Source organism: Anolis carolinensis, chromosome 1 (assembly GCF_035594765.1).
Source record: "Anolis carolinensis isolate JA03-04 chromosome 1, rAnoCar3.1.pri, whole genome shotgun sequence".
Classification (NCBI taxonomy): Eukaryota; Metazoa; Chordata; class Lepidosauria; order Squamata; family Dactyloidae; genus Anolis; species Anolis carolinensis.
The window spans coordinates 216,803,845-216,825,700 of record NC_085841.1 but is presented as its reverse complement, the minus strand read 5'-3'; the positions used below and the strand labels follow the sequence as shown (position 1 = coordinate 216,825,700).

At 39.4% G+C, this 21,856-nt stretch overlaps 2 protein-coding genes across 12 annotated transcripts in view; one reads left to right on the top strand and one right to left on the bottom strand.

Annotated features, from left to right (window-relative positions):
- Nucleotides 1-21,856, bottom strand: part of kcnh7 (potassium voltage-gated channel subfamily H member 7) — a 471,529-nt gene that overhangs the window by 347,073 nt on the left and 102,600 nt on the right. The gene's annotated exons all lie outside the window — the stretch shown is intronic.
- The window catches only part of LOC134295553 (uncharacterized), a 473,735-nt gene continuing 469,662 nt past the window's right edge, over nt 17,784-21,856 (top strand). The window contains exon 1 of the mRNA XM_062968466.1: nt 17,784-17,806. The gene's annotated coding sequence lies outside the window, so the exon portion shown is untranslated. The remainder of the gene's footprint in view (nt 17,807-21,856) is intronic.

Genomic DNA, 21,856 nt, shown 5'->3' with positions numbered 1-21,856 from the left:
GGCTCTGCATCCTAATAAAGTTGGTTCAAGGTGGAGAAACAGAATCTACTCTAGTTCTAAGAAAAATCTACAAAGAGGTGTGATTGGAAATTCCCTCCACAATTTGCAGTGTCTTAATGGAACCCAATATGATAGAACGCAGGGTGCCTACACCTATGTCACTAACAGAGGAGCTAGCACAATAGATTACATGGCAGCCTCTGTCAACCTGCTCCCAGACATACAAAGCTTTGCAGTCGAAAATAGGGTAGAAAGTGACCATTTCCCTCTGTCACTGATATTTGACTTTGAATTGTACCCACCATCATGGCCCTGTCAAAATCTAAATGGAATTCACATGGGAGAGCAGAGAATAAGGTGGTCTGTCAATTTAGATAACTCCCTTCACCACATAATCGAGAGTACTCCTTTTAAAAATCTTCACCAATACATCCTAGACTCCAACTCAGATATATTACTTGCCTACCAATCCATCATCCAGAATCTCAGACCTACATTGGTCTGTAAAAAACAATCTAACCCCAACAAAGTGGGAACCAATAGATGGTTTGACTCAGAATGTAGAGGCGTCAGGAAGGCACTGATGGACTACTCTAGACAGGCCTTTAGAAATAAAGACAACAATACAGCTGTTATCCTAGCTTTAATGAGGGTATCTTATAAGGCTCTTATAAAGCAAAAAAAAGACATACATGCCAAAGAACAGTGGAAACAACTAGCCTTAACAGTGACGCAAAAGAATGAGAAACTGTTCTGGGATATAACCTCTAGAGGAATGCATATGGTCAGACCGGTAGTACTTGGGCATATTTCATCCGAGCAATGGTTCACTCACTTTAGTGGACTCTATGGAGCTAACTCCTCAGAGAATCATCCGCCAACTATCTTTGAAATGTCCTGTTTGCCACTCTGGCTGCCAGTGACAATCTCTGAGATAAAGAAGCTGATTGCAGCTTTAGCCTTGGGTAAGGCTCCAGGGGAAAACATGATGCCCCCAGAAATATTTAAAAACTTCCCAGAATGGTGGGCCCCAATATTAGCTAAAGTGTTTACACATATCAACAACTCAGGTTTAATTCCAGAGGGCTGGAAACAGAGCATAGTTGTTCCTATTTACAAGAAGGGTGACAAGCAAGACCCCAACAATTACCGACCCATCAGCCTCTTAGATATTGATTCTAAGTTATATAGCAAACACCTATTAAACAAATTAGAGGATTGGGAATCTGCTAACCACATTATTCACCCTGAACAGGCTGGTTTTAGAAAAGGTCGGAGCACAATTGATCAATGTTTGACTCTGTACTTCCTAGCCCAACAAGCAATCGCAGGACCAACTAAACACCTATTTGTAGCCTTTGTTGATTTAGCTGCAGCATTCGATTCAATTGACAGAAACTTGTTGTGGCAAAAATTGACCAACACTAATATAGATAAATGCCTGTTGTTTCTTATTAAGGCACTATACTCTGACACCACAGCTAGAATAAGAGTTGGCACCTCTGGCTCACTAACTGATGCAATTCACACCAGTAAAGGAGTAAAACAAGGCTGTCTGCTGGCACCCACACTCTTTAATTTATACTTGAATGATATAATAACAGCACTTTCAGGTCCAGAATTCTTCCCACCCTCAGTCAGTTCAAAGAAGATTTCTGCTCTTTTATATGCAGATGATATGGTGTTAGTCTCATTCGCCCAAATAGGTCTAAGAAGGCTACTTACTAAACTGGGCATATACTGCTCCAAAGAAAAGCTGAACATCAATTATAATAAAACAAAGGTGATGGTGTTCGGAAAAAGACACTCACAGTTCAGATGGTCCATTGGTGGCCATCAGATTGAACAATGCAGGGAATTTAAGTATCTGGGTGTATATTTTTCAGACCTCTATCATGGAAGCCCCATATAGAACATAGCAGAGAAGTGGCACTAAAATCTATTGGAGGAATCCTCAGATTTTATAACACAGCAGGGGGCCATCTGGTTGCCCCAGCTCTGAAAATATTCCAGAGCAAAGTTATTGCCCAGATTCTGTACGGCGCCCCAGTCTGGGGATGGGACGATTCACAGATACCAAAATTGGAGGCCATCCAGAATACATTCCTTAAGAAACTGCTGAGACTCCCACCTGGCACTCCAGCAGCCTTGGTCAGAGCAGAGGTTGGTTTACCCTCCATAAGATCTCGCATTCACTTCTCCCTATACAACTATTGGAGAATCGTAGAGGATTCCCCAGCTAGGGTTTTCCCAAAGCTATGCTTTGAACATCTATCTGAATGCAAACTTTGGAGCTTAAAACATCAGAAATTGCTGAACATATACCCTACCCTGTCTCATGAGCCTTCAACCCTGAGTTCAAGAGAGAAGTTGCATGAATACATTTATAACCAAGGTATTCAAATGGAAGCTAGGCTATTAACAGCTCCAAATTCTCAACATGGTACAAATTATACAAACTCGACCATGAAAGGGCTATGTATCTAACCAACCTCACATTCCCTAACCTCAGGCAAGCTTTTACAGCTCTACGATTCCAAAGCATGCCCTCAGCAGTGCTGGATGGTAGATACTCGGGCACTCCTTTGCCTAGCCGGATATGCGTATGCGGGGCCTCAGAAATTGAGGACCTGCCCCACTATTTGTTTGCCTGCACTCTCTACTCTGCACCAAGAAATAAATTCTTAGGACCCATTCTATGGTACCTACGATTGAATACGGTTGCAGAAAAGATCTTCTACCTTTTATCTGACACCAACTCCACAATCACATATAAGGTCTCTCTCTTTACCTTGGCAGCAAACAAAATCAGAGCAAGACTGATTGCGGACATTGCAGTCGACTGCGCCGGAGATGCTTTTATCTAGTTTTTAACATGACTGATATTTTATATTGGCTTTTTACTGGTTATATTTTGCAAGCTCTATTTTATACTCCAGGCACCGTGGTTTTAACTGTGGAAGTTTACAGGGTTTCTACAGATGCTTGGTTGATATTTTTACATATGTTTTTTAAATGACTGATTTTATACATTGGCATTTTATCGGTAATTGTGCAGTCCCCAGCACATGTTGCACTTGTGCTGCTGCACCACACAATGTATAGTTTGCATGTTCTGTTTTATCCTGCTTGCCTCCTACTTTTAAGTGTTGAATTTTACAGTGTTTTGTATAGACGTTTGTTTGATGTTGTTTCTGTAAATGCATATGACCATTGGTCGGAGCATTAATAAATTGATTGATTGATTGACTACAGATTGAGTCTCCCTTATTTGAAGTGCTTAGGACCAAAGGGCTTTTTGATTTTGGAATTTTTTGTGGGTGGAACACCTGCATTTGCATATACATAGTGAATTAGGAAGTGGGAGAGAAGGGAGCTAGTTACACATCCAGCCCTGCTGAGTTTTTTTGCATGGAGCTATCACACCACCACAATCAGAAATTTGACAGAGGAAAGGGAATGGGGGAGAACTCTGGGTTTGGGTGCTAGACTTGCACGAATACCCTGTAAAAAGCCAATCTCAGGGAGGGAGGGAAAAAGTCAAAATGTATCTGGCTGCCACAGGCTTGGAGAATGTTGCAAAGCTCCAGCTGCCTTGAATCCATTTTTCACTTGCACCCTTTTTCCAGGGCACCCACCCCACTATTGGCCAAACAAAAGGTAAACACGATGTGAAACACCAGGAACATATGGCATCCTCACAGAGCCGGCCCTAGGTATTTTTCAAGTGTAGGCGAACAGAATTTTGGTGCCCCCCCCCCCAAACCAATCACTGAAAAATAAAAGCGTTGGATAAGCGAAAATGTTGGATTATAAAGAGGGATTAAGGAAAAACCTAGTAAACATCAAATTACAAGATTTTACAAATTAAGCACCAAAACATCATGTTTTACAACAAATCAATAGAAAAGCAGTCTCGACTGCGCCCCCGTATGTTTTGCGCCCCAAGCAACCACTTAATTCGCCTCATTGTTGGACCGGCTCTGCATCCTAATAAAGTTGGTTCAAGGTGGAGAAACAGAATCTACTCTAGTTCTAAGAAAAATCTACAAAGAGGTGTGATTGGAAATGTTTCATATACATTCCAGTGCCCAAGAAAGGGGATACCAAGATTTTCAGTCATCACAGGATCGTAGCATTAATCTTCCATGCAAGGAAAATGATGCTCCAATTTCTACAGTGAACAATTTTACTGTATACTAGCTTTGCCCGGCCACGCGTTGCTGTGGCTTATGCTTTCAGAGTGTTGCTCTTTATTTACTGTCCTGATTTTAGAGATTATATTGTTCTGTATTATTATATGACAGTAATTATTACATATTATATTTATAATCTTATATTATCTGCTTAGAACTGGATTATATGAGGCCCCTTCTTCACAGCTGGATAAAATGCACACTGAAGTGGATTATATGGCAGTGTAGAGTCCAGATAATCCAGTTCACAGCAGATAATATAAGATTATAAATGGGTTATATAGCTGTGAGGAAGGGCCTTGAGTCTACACTGCCCTATAATCCAGTTCAAATCTGATAATCTGTATTTTATAGGCAGTGTGAAAGAGGCCTAAGTGAGGCCTAACTCTGCCTGTCCCCTGGGCTGAGTGGCTTGCTAGGAGACCAAGTGAGCAGAGATTAGCCTTCTAACTGGCAGCAATTGGATAAAAACAATTCTTCCTCTCCCTCTAATTAGGACTTTATTTTTCTTTTCTTTTTGTTGTATGAATGTAGAGGCATGGATGAGGGGTTGTGCTGCCAAGTTTAGTGTTTCTGAGGTGTGTAGTTTTGTTGTTTTGTCCTAGGCCGAAATTTCATTACCCTTTTATATATAGATGGAAAATGAAAAGCTGAATACCCAAGAAGCAGCACTAGGGATCATATTACAAACATATGGGAAATGGAATTCAGCAAAGAATTTCAGAAGAAAATCCATCTGTGCTTTATAAATTGGATTGATGTCGGTTAACAACAATGGAGCCAGTAAACACTTAGCTATGTCCCAGTAGTATTGATGCAATTATTTTCATAATTCAAAGCAAGAATGATCTGAAGTCATGTGCTAAAGTATACTCCTGGTTTGAGAGTTTTAATGAGTTCCACTCTGGTGATGAAGAGGGAGATCAGTATCTACTCAGGATAATGATATAAAAATGGAAAATAAAGATGGAGTCACTGTGGGTATTTTCCACAAAAACCGCAGAACACAGTGGAAGCTACTGTGTATGAATACGTACAAACAGTGAAGTTAATATTTCCATGAGTCAGACATCATTTATAGCCAAGTGAAACTGAGATTGCAGTAGATGGAAATGACTGCAACCTCTGCTGCCCCTTCCAGCCGTTGTTCTATTCTCATGCTCCACAGATAATTGGCCAGTAGCTATTTATCTGCATTGAGAAATGTGATACAGTAAAACGGGATGCACATTGTTCATTTCAATTAAGGTTTTTTTTTAATTAGAGTAGAAATGAAGTTAATTCCCAGAAATTCTCATCTGTTTTCTTCTCACCTCAGGTGTCTGTTCAGTAATCCCTCTGTAAAACTGAACATTTGCAGATTTATTTGTATATATGTATGTATGCATTTAAAATACTTCTATACTGACCTGCAGCTGAGCTTCTTGTGCAATTCACCATCCATAGAATATAATTTCAACACTTCTTAAATAACATGGATATGGTTTTTCTATTTGATTTTTATCAGTATTTAGAATCACAGACTCATACAATAATAGAGTTGGAAGAGACCTCATAGGCCACCCAGTCCAACCCCACTGCTATTCCATATCGACAGTATTAGGCTAGATCAGGGGTCTACAAACTAAGGCCCGCAGGCTGGATGCAGACCTCCAAGGTAATTGACCCATCCCCAGTTCTAAATTTTAGGCTTAGGGTTGCCCTAAATCTGAAATGACTTGAAGGCACACAATAACAACAACTCCCTGCCCAGGGAAGGCTAAAACCTTATTCAGACAGGCTGTAAAGATGAAGGGTTTTGAAATCTAATCAGGGGGTACTGTGGTTTTTAGCTTTGAATTTGTTTTACTGGATTTTAACTGTGAATTTTTAATCCTGTTCTGTTTAATTCTGTTTTAATGTTTGCATATTTGTATAGTTTAAATTATGTGGTCTTACCTTTAATGTAAGCTGCTTATAGGATTCTTTGGGAGAGATAACGAGGGATATAAATAAACATAACAACAACAACAACAATAATCCTAATTAATTTGACTACCCCATTCACTAAAAGCAGGCCCACACTTCCCATTGAAATATTGGTAAGTTTATGTTAAAATGGTTCTTCATTTTAATTATTGCAATGTTCTTTCATGTCTTTTTGCATTACAGATATAATATGTGCAGTGTGCATAGGAATTGGTTCATTTTTTTTCCAAACTATAGTTGTTCCCCCATGAACTGGCCCTCTGATTTAAAGTCTGAGGACCCCTGGGCTAGATGGATGACTCCTTTTGTTAAATGGAAGCCATACAGTTCTTTATCATGTTCTAAGAGCCCTTGGATCTGACTGCTGTCAAAAACATCTATACCTCAAACATTAATATTCCGGGAGATACTGTGGAGTTGTGATCCCACCCCATAAAACAGCAAAGCAGCACTTCTGAAACTTCCTTCAGTCAGCAGATCTGCACTGATAGAATTATACTGAAAGATGTTCTCTGTATTAAAATCTGTGGTAAGATATTTAGGACTCTTTCCTTTTATAATTAAAGCTCAGCATGGTGTTAAATTATATTATGCAAATATATGACACATTTAGTCTTATAGAAGTACATTTTTTTACAGTAAGAGGTAATTGCTTCCATGTGAAGGATCCATCCAGGGTTCTGCTGATCCAAACATTTGCAGATTGTTAGGTGGGGTTGGTTATGGGGACCATAAAAAAACCTTTGTTTTGTAACTCTTAATATAGCATGCTTTGATATGTCTATTTTCACTTGGTCTATATAAATTGTATCTTATATCTTATATAGAGCACAATACTAGACCTTTTCCTTTTATTTCTTAAAGATAAACTGAAGCAGAGCCAACAATATACAAATTAAGCAGAGCCAACAATATACTAATTGAAAATTATTTGCTGCTTATCCATTGCCGCTTACCAGAAGGACAACCGAAACTGGAGTAAACCCGGGAACCAGTAGTAAACGGACTATTGCAATCTACAGCCAGCTACTTAGAAACAGCATTGTGTTCTCCTAGCTGGGGAGCTATAAACGGCTCTTTTTGACAACTACTCAGAATCAACATCAATGCATAGTTTGTTCCCCAGACTTGGGATTTTACTCTTGAGAAACGGAACATACTTCCAATAGACTGTAATTTCAAGAGATATTCCATACACTTGATGTCATCAACACAGGATCTCAAAGAATCAAAAGAACTTTTGGTCAAGGTTTTTTCTAGAATAAGCTTTTCAATACCTGTGAAGTCTTAAAAGATATATTATCCAATATTATTTTGTAAAGGTTTAATGTGTTTATATTATGTTGGTTGCCAAATCCAATTGGAGTCTTCAGAAACTGTTTAAATAGTGGAGATTACTTGATATGTTTTGACTTTAGTCCACATTTAAGCCTTGATAATTACAGTTTCCTTTAAACATTACAGTCTGGAAGATACTATTGTGAATTACAACAGTTGACTGTACTTATTATTTTCATTATTGTTGTTAACTCTCAGGTTATAATGTTTGTACATGATGCTCTAAATTACATAGCACATTTTATGTTTTGAACCTTTATAGTATTTGCTTATCTTTTTCAAATAGAAAGAAGATATCTCTATGCTCAGAGAGGCCTGACTATTTCTCTGGCCTTTACATATCACATCTCTTTTTATGTTTTGAACCTTTATAGTGTTTGCTTATCTCTTCAACATTGTATAGACAATTTGTGTGTATTTATCATTATGGGGAGCACATGTCTGGCAATCTTGTTGCAACAGCTCTACTAGCTGCTGGTCCATTTCAAGGTACAGTCGAGTCTCACTTATCCAAGCTAAATGGGCCAGCAGAACCTTGGATAAGCGAATATCTTGGATAATAAGGAGGGATTAAGGAAAAGCCTATTAAACATCAAATTAGGTCATGATTTTACAAATTAAGCACCAAAATATCATGTCATACAACAAATTTGACAAAAAGTAGTTCAATACGCAGTAATGTTAAGTTGTAATTACTGTATTTATGAATTTAGCACCAAAATATCACGATATATTGAAAACATTAACTACAAAAATGCATTGGATAATCCAGAACCTTGGATAAGCGAGTCTTGGATAAGTGAGACTCTACTGTATAATTCTAAATGCTGGTTTAAACCAATGTAGCCTAATACAACTCTCATATAAAACTGCCTCTGTTTTGAAATCTACTAGGGAGGTCATTGTCTCTGACTCAGCACACTCACAGGTACTTTGCTGGGAACATGGGAGAATGAAGACTTTGTTCTAACAGGACTTTGGGAATTGAGTTTTTAGGCTGAAGGGAGCTTTTATAGTATGTGAGTTTATGACTGATCTAGTTTTGTTGTAAGCCATCTTGAGTTCTGAAATAGGAAAAAGTGGAAAGGGTGGGAAGTAGTGCAATGAGTTACTTAAATGATCTGTTCAAGGTGCTGAACTGTATAGGTGCTAAACTCTATCCTCAATATAAGTTTAGCACCTTGCACAGATCCTTTAAATTTAGGTTACACCCCAGAGTACATTCAGAGCCCCAATGACCTGGAACCCACTGTTTCCTTGCTATTCTTAGAAATGCTGTATTGTTTTCCTTCACTAATCCCTCAGATTGTTTCAAATGCATATCCACAAAATACATTTCACATGTCAAGGAGGGAAAGGAAATGAGAAACGACAGCAAAATGAAATGACAAACAACATTGATTTCGATATACCTTGACTAGTGAACTGAAATGATGAGTAAGAATTGCAACTTCCCTGCTGTGGAAAATGGAAAGATCAAATGAACACGATGTTGGCAAGAAATAAGTCTCTGTATTAAAAAAAAAAAAGACAATAAGCACAACAAATAGATAGAGGCAAAGGTGGGGTGCCAGAGCCCTGAATCATTCGAAATTTTGTCTCCATTGTTTCTTCTTAATGTCATGGCAACATCTAAGGTTGAACTCACATAAGAAGTTATCTAAGGGTTCAAGTTTGGAGAGTGTGGCAATAGACCAACATTCGTTTAAAATACCCCAAATAATTGTTGGGGAAAAATAATCTCTACAGGTCCCTGATAATGCTATAGAATGTCAGTTACTGTACAAAGGCTAAAAATAGGGAATGCCACCAAAATAGAGAAATAAATGTTCCTGGGTCTTGGACTAGTGTCAATACTGAAAAAAAAAGGTGGAATATGTTTCTCACTTTATTCATGTCTGCATGATGTGTACATTCTGTTTGGTAATTTTTTCTTACAAAACCCATTAGAAGCAACTAATTAGGATTGATACCTCTCTCATATGAGGCCAAAAATCATGCCTAGAACCTGAAGTTTTTAAAAACTGACCATAGTTTGGAGTATAGGTTGGAGATTACCTGGCATGCTAAGTGTGTGTCAGGATGGCAAATGGTCCAGACCTTCAGTCCTCTTCCTAACTCCAGATTTATCCTGTATTAAACTGATCTGCACCAGACAAAAGGTGCCCAGGGTCACTTTTCTGAGAGTCTCTAAGGAGATGTAAGAGGAGAGCAAATGGGAGGACTTTCCTGTATAATTCACACATCCTTTACGGTAAGAGTAGTGCTAAGACAATATTCTCAGCTAATCTTAGAGAGAATGAAATGGGGCATAGAAGAGCTGAATTTGGATCCCATGATGCAAGACATTTGCAGCAACCTAAGTAACCTGTTCACAATCCATCTGCACTGAAAAACTGCAACTGTCTTTTCAGAGGGCCAAAACACACAAAACATACAGAGAGATTGCATGAACTACTTAAGGTAAAGTTAAAGGTTTTCCCCTGACATTAAGTCCAGTCGTGTCCGACTCTGAGGGTTGGTGCTCATCTCCATTTCTAAGCCGAAGAGCCGGTGTTGTCCGTAGACACCTCCAAGGTCATGTGGCCAGCATCACTGCATGGAGCGCCGCATGAACTATTTACTTCCAGTTGTGAGGCAGTCAAGTCCAGATATATTAAGCCACAATTCTACTGGCCTTATTTGCTAGGGATATGAGTTGCAGTCTATCATATCAGAAAGATATCAAATTTAAAATTTGGCTTTAAAAGGAGAGAGAAAACATTCAGGTGACTGAGGGCCAATTCTCAACCCTGGATCAAACAGAGGACCAAGTGTATGGGGAAAATGCTTATTTGGATGTTAAAAAGGAGCACATAGAGGTGGATGACATGTGTTCAAAAGATCAACAGTTACTTCTGGTTAGGGCTGGACAGAATATTTGGAATCATTTATTCCTAACAGATAAGAAGAAGAATAGACCAGCAATTTTTTTTTTGATATTTGAATATCCTCAAGGAAAGAGGAGAAAATGTATGGGTTTTTCTACAAAAATGTCCCATGCTGTCTGTGGAGAAAATGGCTTTCCTGAAAAGAAAAGACTGTTTCTTATGAACTTGTGTAGAAAACAGGGTTTGGTGAATACAGAATGTGTTTTTCTCTGCAGAATAATTCCTCTACAATATTTCAATTTGTTCAAATACAGAGAGAATAGTACAGAGGAATTTTTTTTTATCTCCCTGCATCAGGAAGAAAACATTCATAATTATTGGGTTGTTGTATGTTTTTTGGGCTGTATGGCCATGTTCCAGAAGTATTCTCTCCTGACGTTTCTTCTACATCTATGGCAGGCATTCTCAGAGGTTGTTAGGTACCTCACAACCTCTGAGGATGCCTGCCATAGATGTGGGCGAAACATCAGGAGAGAATACTTCTGGAACATGGCCATACAGCCCAGAAAACATACAACAACCCTGTGATCCTGGCCATGAAAGCCTTCGACAACACATTCATAATTATTTGTCCTCACATGTGAGAAGGAAGCAACTCATGATATACATCTCCATTCCTGGATGCTTCCAGCAGTGGCAATTCAGATGGTGATGATAAAGGGAAGAGCTAATTTCAGGCCTTGTACTACCCTGTTTTCCCTAAAATAAGACATCCCCAGAAAATAAAACTTAGTAGTGGTTTTGCTGAATTGCTAAATATAAGGCCTCCCCCAAAAGAAAGACCTAGCAAAGTTTTTGTTTGGAAGCATGCCCATCAAACAGAACACCAGAGCATGCAGGATTGGCAAATATATGTACCATAGAATTGTTGTACATGGAAATAATGGTAGTAACAAGAAATTCTTGATAGGATTCACAGTTTGTCTGGTTATGCTGGTTTGTGATGGCAACTACTGTAATATAATGATAATGATAATAATAATAATAATAATAATAATAATAATAATTTTATTCTTGTACCCCGCCTCTATCTCCCCGCAGGGACTCAGGGCGGCTTATAAATGCAAAACAAGTATACATACATAAAACATCAAATACCAAAAACACATGAATGAAAATTAAAACATACAATTAAAATCAAAACATTAATAAGAAAGTTAAAACACAGCAATAAAACATAAGGATTATTATAAGTACAGTATAAAATAAATGTTCATTTTTTTTTGTTCAACAATAAATGTGAATTCTTCTTCATGGAAAAGTAAGACATCCCCTGAAAATAAGACCTAGAGCATCTTTGGGAGCAAAAATTAATATAAGACACTGTCTTATTTTCGGGGAAACACGGTAGCTAAGCTTATCCTAAGCTGTAAAAAGCATTCAAAATTCCTAAGTGTGCATCAGTCAGAAATCTTTTGATTGTGTATTCCTGCATGACAAGAGGCTGGACTGGATGGCCCTTATGGTCTTCCAGTTCAATGATTCTGTGATTCTATGTTGTCTGCAAATGAAATGCAGTTTACTGTGGTTCACGGGCCACAAAAATGGTCTTGGAGAATTTTGTGTGATCCTCAAGCAGAAGAATCCCCACTATAGCAGAGAATGGGAAAAATACCTTTTTGGAGTATAGCTCCCTGAATCCTTTAGGCCAGTGGTTCTCAACCTGTGGGTCTCCAGATGTTTTGGCCTTCACCTCCCAGAAATCCTAACAACTGGTAAACTGGCTGGGATTTCTGGGAGTTGTAGGCCAAAACACCTAGGACCCACAGGTTGAGAATCACTGCTTTAGGCCAATGTGAACAGTAACTTTTCCTGGCTATGGATTATAGGAAGGTGAAACATTTGGCTCAGTAGAATGGCTGAGTCTGTTCAGCGTTTCACTATGGCAAGCTATTCCCTCAACGCTCACATCTACTTAGTGGTCCTGAAGAGTTGATTGACTACATTGACCTGCCTTTACCTTTGTTCCCACACATTCTGGCAGCTCTGTGCCCTTGGACCTGATTGGGGACAGCTCCTATTGGCAGCTGAGAGTGTCTTTGTTACAGCTTCCTCACCCTAACCCTTGAAAATGCCATTCTTAAAATAGAATGAAAGAGAGATAATAACAACCAGCAAGTGACCTTTGCCATGCAGAATCGTAAATAAACAGAGCTTCAGGAGATGAAAGGAATCTTAATATAAAAGGTCTTGGCTGATAACAGGGCCAACAGTTGCAAGAGATATCAGAGTGAGATATTGTCTGGCAAGAATGGTCTCCTTGGTGTGTTTTTTCTGGAGTGGTCCAAGTGATAATGCAGCCAATGAAAGAATAGTCCTATAGCCACGGAACAGAAAAGATGAGGATGCATGTGATGGGGGGGTTCAGCTACCCTAAAAAAGTTGTCAGACCTTTGGTCTGGCTTCATTATTTTTCTCCAGAGAGAGACCAATACCTCGGGCCATACATTATTCACAAAACATACTGGGACTCACATATTAAAACTACATCTTTGTTGGCCAGCCAGAATCCTAAAATAACACATAAAACAGTCCTTTTCAAAGCAACACAGCTGAAAACTGCTTACAATATCTGCTATAATTTGCTGTTTTGTTATGTAACATTTCATTAATACAGTAGAGTCTCACTTATCCAACATAAACGGGCCGGCAGAATGTTGGATAAGCGAATATGTTGGATAATAAGGAGGCATTAAGGAAAAGCCTATTAAACATCAAATTAGGTTATGATTTTACAAATGAAGCACCAAAACATCATGTTAGACAACAAATTTGACAGAAAAAGTAGTTCTATATGCAGTAATGCTATGTAGTAATTACTGTATTTATGACTTTAGCACCAAAATATCACGATATATTGAAAACATTGACTACAAAAATGTGTTGGATAATCCAGAACATTGGATAAGCGAGTGTTGGATAAGTGAGACTCTACTGTAAACTGTTTACCCACCCAAAAAAAAAAAAAGAGAGAGAGAGAGAGAGAGAGAACTGCTTATTTGGAATCAATTGGGGTAAACTGTAAAGGTGATGCAGATATTTGACCTGGATGGGATCTAGTTAACAGCCTGTTTATTTTAACTTCTTTTGTACCGAGGGTTGTATGTGTATGTACAGTAGAGTCTCACTTATCCAACATTCGCTTATCCAATGTTCTGGATTATCCAACGCAATGTTTTCAATACATCGTAATATTTCGGTGCTAAATTCGTAAATACAGTAATTACTGCATGGCATTACTGCCCATTGAACTACTTTTTCTGTCAAATTTGTTGTATAACATGATGTTTTGGTGCTTAATTTGTAAAATCATAACCTAATATGATGTTTAATAGGCTTTTCCTTAATCCCTCCTTATTATCCAACATATATGCTTATCCAACATTCTGCCTGCCCATTTGTGTTGGATAAGTGAGACTCTACCGTATGTCTATGTGTTAAATGTTTTGATACGGCCGATAGGCTAATCAATAAAACGTACTACAAAGCTTCTCCAGAGAAGAAGGAATCTCAGGAGGAGAGCACTGCCTTGAAATGGGTGTGGGGCACGCATCATTCCCATATACTGGTGTTGTGCTTTTACTTTGAACGTGTAGCTATATTTATTTACTTTTTATCCTGCCCTTTTCCCAATACAAGGACTCAAGGCAACTTGATACTTAATGTTCTATGCTTGATGACATCATCATAGATTGATCCTTGTAACATCATCTTTGAAGCATCACCAAAGCCTGTTGCTGTGACATCACATGAAATTATCTCTTGGTGATGCAAACACAGTTTGGATTATTTGGACCTGGCAACCCTAACTCCAAACATCCCTCTGGCAAGACAGGCCATTCATCGCATTAAGCTGCTTGTGCCCATATTCGTTTTCCAATGGAAGATCCAAGCATAATGGGGTTGTTGTATGTCTTTCGGGCTGTGTGGCCATGTTCCAGAAGCATTCTCTCCTGACGTTTCGCCCACATCTATGGCAGGTGGGCGAAACGTCAGGAAAGAATGCTTCTGGAACATGGCCACACAGCCCGAAAGACATACAACAACCCTGTGATCCCGGCCATGAAAGCCTTCGACAACGCATCCAAGCATAATGTTGGACATAATATAGCACTGCACCTTCAGACCTATGGTAGGCTCTTTCTACTAAACAATCTCATCTCAAAATCTCTGGTTATGGGCCTGTTTTTTTTAAGTGTGTGTGATTTTCGGAAAAGCAATGTGCAAGGAGATTTCAAGGATGTGATGGTTTTGAAATTATTAGACTGGCCGGGCTGTGGCGCAGCTGGCTAGTAACCAGCTGCTATAAATCACTACTGACCGAGAGGTCATGAGTTCGAACCCCGGGTCGGGTTAAGCCTCCGACCATTAATAGCCCCGGCTTGCTGTTGACCTATGCAGCCCCGAAAGACAGTTGCACCTGTCAATTAGGGAAATTTAGGGATGCTTTATGCGGGAGGCTAATTTACAACACCATAAAACTGCCAGCAAAACACGAGGAAAGAAATGAGGAAGTACAGCCACTACTGGACGGTGAAGCAACAGCTCCCCCTGTGGCTGGAATCGTGAAGCTGTAAAAATGTTAAAAATGCCTCTGAGTCTGTCTAATGTATGTGGTTTGTCTGTTGGCATTGAATGTTTGCCATATATGTGTTCATTGTAATCCGCCCTGAGTCCCCTTCGGGGTGAGAAGGGCGAAATATAAATACTGTAAATAAATAATAAATAGACTGCAGTTACTTCTGTTAGTAGAACATCTTCTCAACATAACACTAATGAGACTTTGCAGTTGTATAAAAGGAAGGGAATATGTTTGAAAAAGGTGAGCAACACATTAGGTTAAGATCCATTGTTATTGTGTAAATTGAAGTCATTTTTTCCTGTCTTTCCGAAAAAGAATGAAAACGTGGTTATGGGACCAGGCTTTTGAGCAAGAGTAGCAGCAGAAATGAGATATGAATATATGACTCACTGACAGACCCCATCTGGACATGAAAAGTGCCTCAAATGTACATTTAAATGTATAATTATGACAGTTTTTAATGTATGTTCTTAACTTTTTGGAATTTTTAATTTTATTGGATTTTAAATTTGATGTAAACTGTTTTTTGGTGTAGATGTTTATATTGTAAGCCACCCTGAGTCCCCTGATGGGTGAGAAGGGTGGGGTGGAAGTGATGTAATAAATAAATATTAATAAATTTTTGACTTATGGTGACCCTAAAATAAACCTATTATGGGGTTTTCTGGGACTAACTGAGTGACTCACCCAAACTCACCAAGTAGGTTTCCATGATTGGGAATTTGAATCCTGATCCCCAGAGTTGTGGTCAGATGTTAAACTGCTATGCTATGCTGGCTTACCTAAGAGGCATGTTGTTGTTTATTCGTTCAGTCACTTCCGATTCTTCATGACCTCATGGACCAGCCCACGCCAGAGCTCCCTGCCAGCTGTTGTTACCCTCAGCTCCTTCAAGGTCAAGCCAGTCACTTCAAGGATATTATCCATCCATCTTGCCCTTGGTTGGCCTCTCTGCCTTTTCCCTTCCATTTTGCTACCTAAGAGGCATACTCGGTTGCTTTTCTTAAGAGGAGCAGAACCCGCCCCCCGCCCCAATGATCTTATTTCAACTAAACAAATGCAATAACTGCCTCTGATTGACATGAAAATAAAAAGCTTATTTTATATGTATTTTAGGAATATGAAATTGTCTACAGTCCCTTTTATTAGTTGAACATTTCACAGAGTAAGGATAATGAGATTTTGCAATTCGAATGGAGGAAGGGAATGTGTTTGCAAAGGAAAGCAGCGCAATGGGTTAAGAGGCATGATCAGTTGCTTTTCTTTAGTGAAGCAGAAAAAGAAAAGGCCATAATGATCTTATTTCAGCTACACAAATGCAATAAGTACCACTGACTGATGTGAAAATAAAAAGCTAATATTCTATTATGTATTGCTTCCAAAATGTTCTAAGACTACAATCCTTGTTTATGAGCACGCTCTGTGAAATTCAATGAGATATACTTGCAAGCATACAAGCAGAGGACAGCAGTGTAAGGCACGACGTGGCAATTGTCTAGAGTTTTTTCTGATTCCTGATCCCGAATTACTGTTTTCAGGATTGGGAATCAAATGAAAAACTAGGCCAATATCTATTTGTTTGTGTATTTTTCATAACAATTTATCATGTTTTAATTTTACCCTCAAGGTTGGGAGAAATTTTAGTCCATTTTAAGAGTTTGGGCAGAAATCTCACCACTCACCAGGGATTTTCAGTCCCTGTATATGAGGTGAAAGGAGGGTGAAGAGTCTATGATCAGTTATATTCTCTTCTCTCGGGCTCTTTTCCTTGTTGAAGACACTAATGCTTTTGAATGAGCATTTTAAAAATATTAGGCATTAATCAATTTGAATGGAACCAGGGCACAATCCAAATCACTGAATCTGTTCCTGAATTGAATTAGGAAAGTGAAGGAGATGGGGCAACGGCGAGGGGAAAAATCTTTCACAACCCTTATAATGATTGTGTTTACGTTATTGAATGCTACACTTAACCTACATCTCCACTACTGAGAGGCTGTAACCACCACAGCAATTTATACAGCCCACAGGTCTCATAAACGAAGTGAGGCTTTCACATATTGACCCTTAAAGTATTTTGTATGCACTGCAGATGCAATTGAGTTACAGTCCTATAATGTAAGAGCACGAGAAAGGGATAAAGAGCTGAAAGGGAAAGTTTTTCTAGTGTCTTTACTGGAATCGGGTAAATTTGTATTTTTTTGAAGTATGATTCAGATTTTCTATTTGCATCTCATAAAAACAGTTTTGCTATATTGGATTCCACAGTGGAAAAAAGATAGAAGATATACAGTAAGACCCTCGTATACGTGTGGGACTATGGTTACTTGAAACCATGGATACAACTGAACACCACTAAATTATCTGACTTCCAATCCCAGCTTACCATAGAGTTGCCCTAGAGGACTTAGTGATCCCTAAAGAGGTTTCCTACCTAGCAATCTGCCATGTTCTCAAGCACAACTCTAGGGTAACTTCCAAGTGTACCATATAATCACATGAAGGATATAGAAAATTCCAGAGATACTATTTTTTCCAAGTGTGGATAACTGAAATCATAGATACGGGTTCTGCCAGGCATGTAGCCGGGGGGAGGGGGAGGGGTTAGGGGTTCAAACCACCCCCGAATTTTTTCAGGTTAAAAAAAAAACCTGGTTTATTTATGAATTTTAACTGGTTAACCAAATTCCCATGCCAAGTCTATGAGACGCAAAAAATTACGAGTCCCTCCAGGAACTATCTCAAGCAGATATTGACAGGTCTGTAGCCGGGGGGGGGGGGGGGGGGGGGGGGTTAGGGGTTCAACCCCCCCCCCCCCACGAAATTTTCAAAACCCCCTCCGAATTTTTTTTCTTGCTATGGCCCTGGGGTTCTGCAATTATGAACGTCTTACTCTATATTCTACTATACTATATGATTCCCCCCTTCTCTCTCATTCATCACTTTGGGGGCTGCTTCTCCCCTTGAGTATACTTGCACACCCAACAATACAATCTGTCGCTTTTACACAGGAGTGAGTCTCATTTCATGTAATAAAGTTTACCCGTTCTATATCCACTCTTGTACCCTTCCCCATTCCTCATATATTTGCAATAAAATTATATGAATAAATAAATAAATAATAAAGTTTACCCCAATGAGAGTTTAACACTGCAATCTAAACCTTCAGTGGAGATATGTTGCCGAAGGTTTTCATGGCCGGGATCACAGGGTTGTTGTATGTCTTTCAGGATGTGTGGCCATGTTCCAGAAGTATTCTCTCCTGATGTTTCGCCCACATCTACGGTCAGCGAAAGACAAGAGGGATCCTCTCTCCTCTGCAGGAGTCTACCAGATACCATGCAGCTGTGGACAAGTATACATAGGGACCACCAAACGCAGTGCACAAACATGAGTCAAAGAACATAAAAGGCACTGCAGACTCACTCAGCCAGAGAAATCAGCCATAGAAGAGCACTTGATGAACCAACCTAGACACAGTATATTACTTGACAATACAGAAATGCTTGACCACTCCAACAACTATCATGTCAGACTACACAGAGAAGCCATTGAAATCCACAAGCATGTGGACAACTTCAACAGAAAGGAGGAAACCATGAAAATGAACAAAATCTGGCTACCAGTATTAAAAAACTCAAAAATCAAAACAGTAGATGAGAAGCAACACTCTGAGGGCAGAGGAGCCCCAAGGACGGCTAATTACTCTTAACAAAGGATGCCCCCCAGACAAGAGACAAACCTTTCCAATGCTAATTAGGGTGATTAACTGAAACATTAACTCTGGCTTCCAACTGACAAAGGACTCTTGTCACACCCTAGACTTTCCACAGATATATATATATATTTCCTTCCTTGCCCAGTTTATCCATGCCTCACAGCCTCTGAGGATGCCTGCCATAGATGTAGGCGAAACTTCAGGAGAGAATAATTCTGGAACATGGCCACACAGCCCGAAAGACATACAACAACCCTTCAGTGGAGATGTCTCTCCATATATACAATTTTGGCACTGCAACTTTATAGATCCTGTAGTAAACATAATCATTTGTTAAGAGGGCTGTAGTCATTCTGGGCATTGTATTTTTTTTAAAAAAACAAATTCTGGTGGTGAGGATACCATGGACAAGGGCTTCTCAATGGAGGTGCCAAACTCTTGCTGAACCCTTTCCTCAGAGCATTTGTTTGACTCAATCCCCATCTGCCTTTTATGTCAGAATGCTATTGCAGTGTTCCCTCCCTACTTTGCGGTTCGCTTTTCACTCCCTCTTTGCTTCACGTTTTTTTTCTGAGAGGTGTACATGTACAGAAGATGCCAGTTTCCCTTTTGCGCATGTGCCCTCCCTCTTGTTGGCATCTAGCTGGGCTACTCTAGATGCCAACGAGAAGGAGGCACATGCACAAAAGGGAAACTGGCAGGTGCTGGAGAGGAAGAAGTGCAGTAAGAAGGCTTGCAAAGGGGAGAAAAGCCACCTAACTACTAATATTAAAAGGTAAAGGTTTCCCCTGACGTTAAGTCCAGTGATGTCTGACTATGGGGGTTGGTGCTCATCTCCATTTCTAAGCCGAAGAACCGGCGTTGTCCGTAGACACCTCCAAGGTCATGTGGCTGGCATGACTGCATGGAGCGCCGTTACCTTCCTGCCAGAGCAGTACCTATTGATCTACTCACATTGGCATGTTTTCGAACTGCTAGGTTGGCAGAAGCTGGAGCTAACAGTGGGCGCTCACTCCGCTCCCGGGATTTGAACCTGGGACCTTTCGGTCTGCAAGTTCAGCAACTCGGTGCTTTAATACACTTTGCCACCGGGGCTCCAACTACTAATATAATGTGTTAATATTGAAATAAATATAGTGCCCCTACTTTGTGGAATTTAACTTTTTGCGGGTGGTCCTGGAACGTAACCTCCATGATAAATGAGGGAAAACTGTATTCCAATGTCCTTTTAACCAGGGCAGAAACTGGTTGTTGAAAGCTTGTGTTTTTTTTTCTGCTCTTCTTTCTGTTGAATTGTATTAAATTTTTGGGACTGGCATTTTATTTTTAATGATGTTGAAAGTATTGGTTTGTTTGTTTCACATTCTTTTCATTTAACCGATTGATTGACAGACAGGGTGCTGCAAGAATGGAAAGGCAGCAGAAAAAATACACATATAAATAAATTCCAAATCACATTTTATACTAACAGTGCTTTTCCACATCCTGCTCTAGGAAATGATAATAGAAGTCAGGAGGGTATACAAAGTTATGTCCACAAGTGTCCCTAATTATAACAATTAAAAATACTGTCTTTTATTTTTTTAAAATAGTACCTCTAAGTATTTTTAAGCATTGCTGTCTGGCAGTTCAGCAAATGCCTTTTGTAATGCAATTTAGGGATTATAAAACAATTATTTAGTGAAGAGAAAAATAATAATTACTATAGTAGCAAGACTTCCCTAATTATAGTTACTCTGAAAATGAATTATTTGTGGCCTAGATAGAAACAGGGAGACAGGGAGCAGATAATAAAGGAAGAGAGGCAATGTGAAAAATTGGCAAAAGGTTTAAGGGTATATATTTGACTTTACATTAGGCATAGGTTGATTCCTCTTAATATGAAATGCTTGGAACCAGAAGCTTCTTGGATTTTGGATTTTTGGGGATTTTGGAGTCCCTGTATTTTAATAGACATAAAATACAGTATGTACAAGAGATCTGTGGGGAGCCTGTGAACAAATTAGTAGGAATGCCATCACAGTTGTTTATTCTGCTCACCTTTCTTTCAGCCCAGCAGCCCCTTAATGATTGGCGGAGTGAAGGGAAACATCAACGACATGAGCAGAGAAGGGGGAAAAGAAGGAGGAGGTGGAAAGGCAAAGAGGAGGCGAATATAGGAGTGTAGGGAGAAGGAGAAAGAGCATATGCCAGCCCTGCTCCCTTTCGTGCCTCCTGGCTAAGAACCTCCGGGCTAAGGCCCGGGCTGTGGCGTAGTCTGGAGAGCAAGCCAGCTGCAACCAGCTGCAATGAATCACTCTGACCAGGAGGTCATGAGTTCAAGGCCCGCTCGGAGCCTATGTTTGTCTTGTCTTTGTTCTATGTTAAAAGGCATTGAATGTTTGCCTATATGTGTAATGTGATCCGCCCTGAGTCCCCTTCGGGGTGAGAAGGGCGGAATATAAATGCTGTAAATAAATAAATAAATAAATAAATAAACATTTCTTGGGCATCTGGCCAGTGGAGAGCAGTCCCCACCTTAACTCGGGAGATCCAGTCCTGCTCCCAGAAGGAGGCACAAAAGTGGTGGTTCTTCCTTTTGGTGAGTGAAGTTTCAGCACAAACACAAGATGGTCTATGCACAAAGAAAATATGTCCAAATAGCATATAGTATTTTTAAAGTTCCCCGTACAAAGCTCAATTTGGCAGTACCAGACAAAATGAAAAGGAGCAACAGCTCTAACACAAAAGTTATCCAAGTCTGATATTACTTCCAATGTATATAGGCTTCAAGGATACAAAGTCCATGAAAATATCTTCCAAACAAAGTAAACAGGTCATGTTGCTGTATACTGGAATGAAGAAAATAAAGATGGAGCACCGCTCTCAAAAAAGTCTTCGCAAGTAAAGTCCAACTCCCGAAGAAGGGGATTTTCTCTCTGAAACAGGGTACAAAAATACCCGGGAACCCCTGTAGACTTGGGACTTTATTTGGACTTTACATAACTCTATGTATTGTATAGAACTGTATTGTATTGTATTGTATTATTTATATTGTGAGCTGCCCCAAGTCCTTTTGAGAGGTGGGGCGGGATATAAATAAAGATTATTATTATTATTATTATTATTATTATTATTATTATTA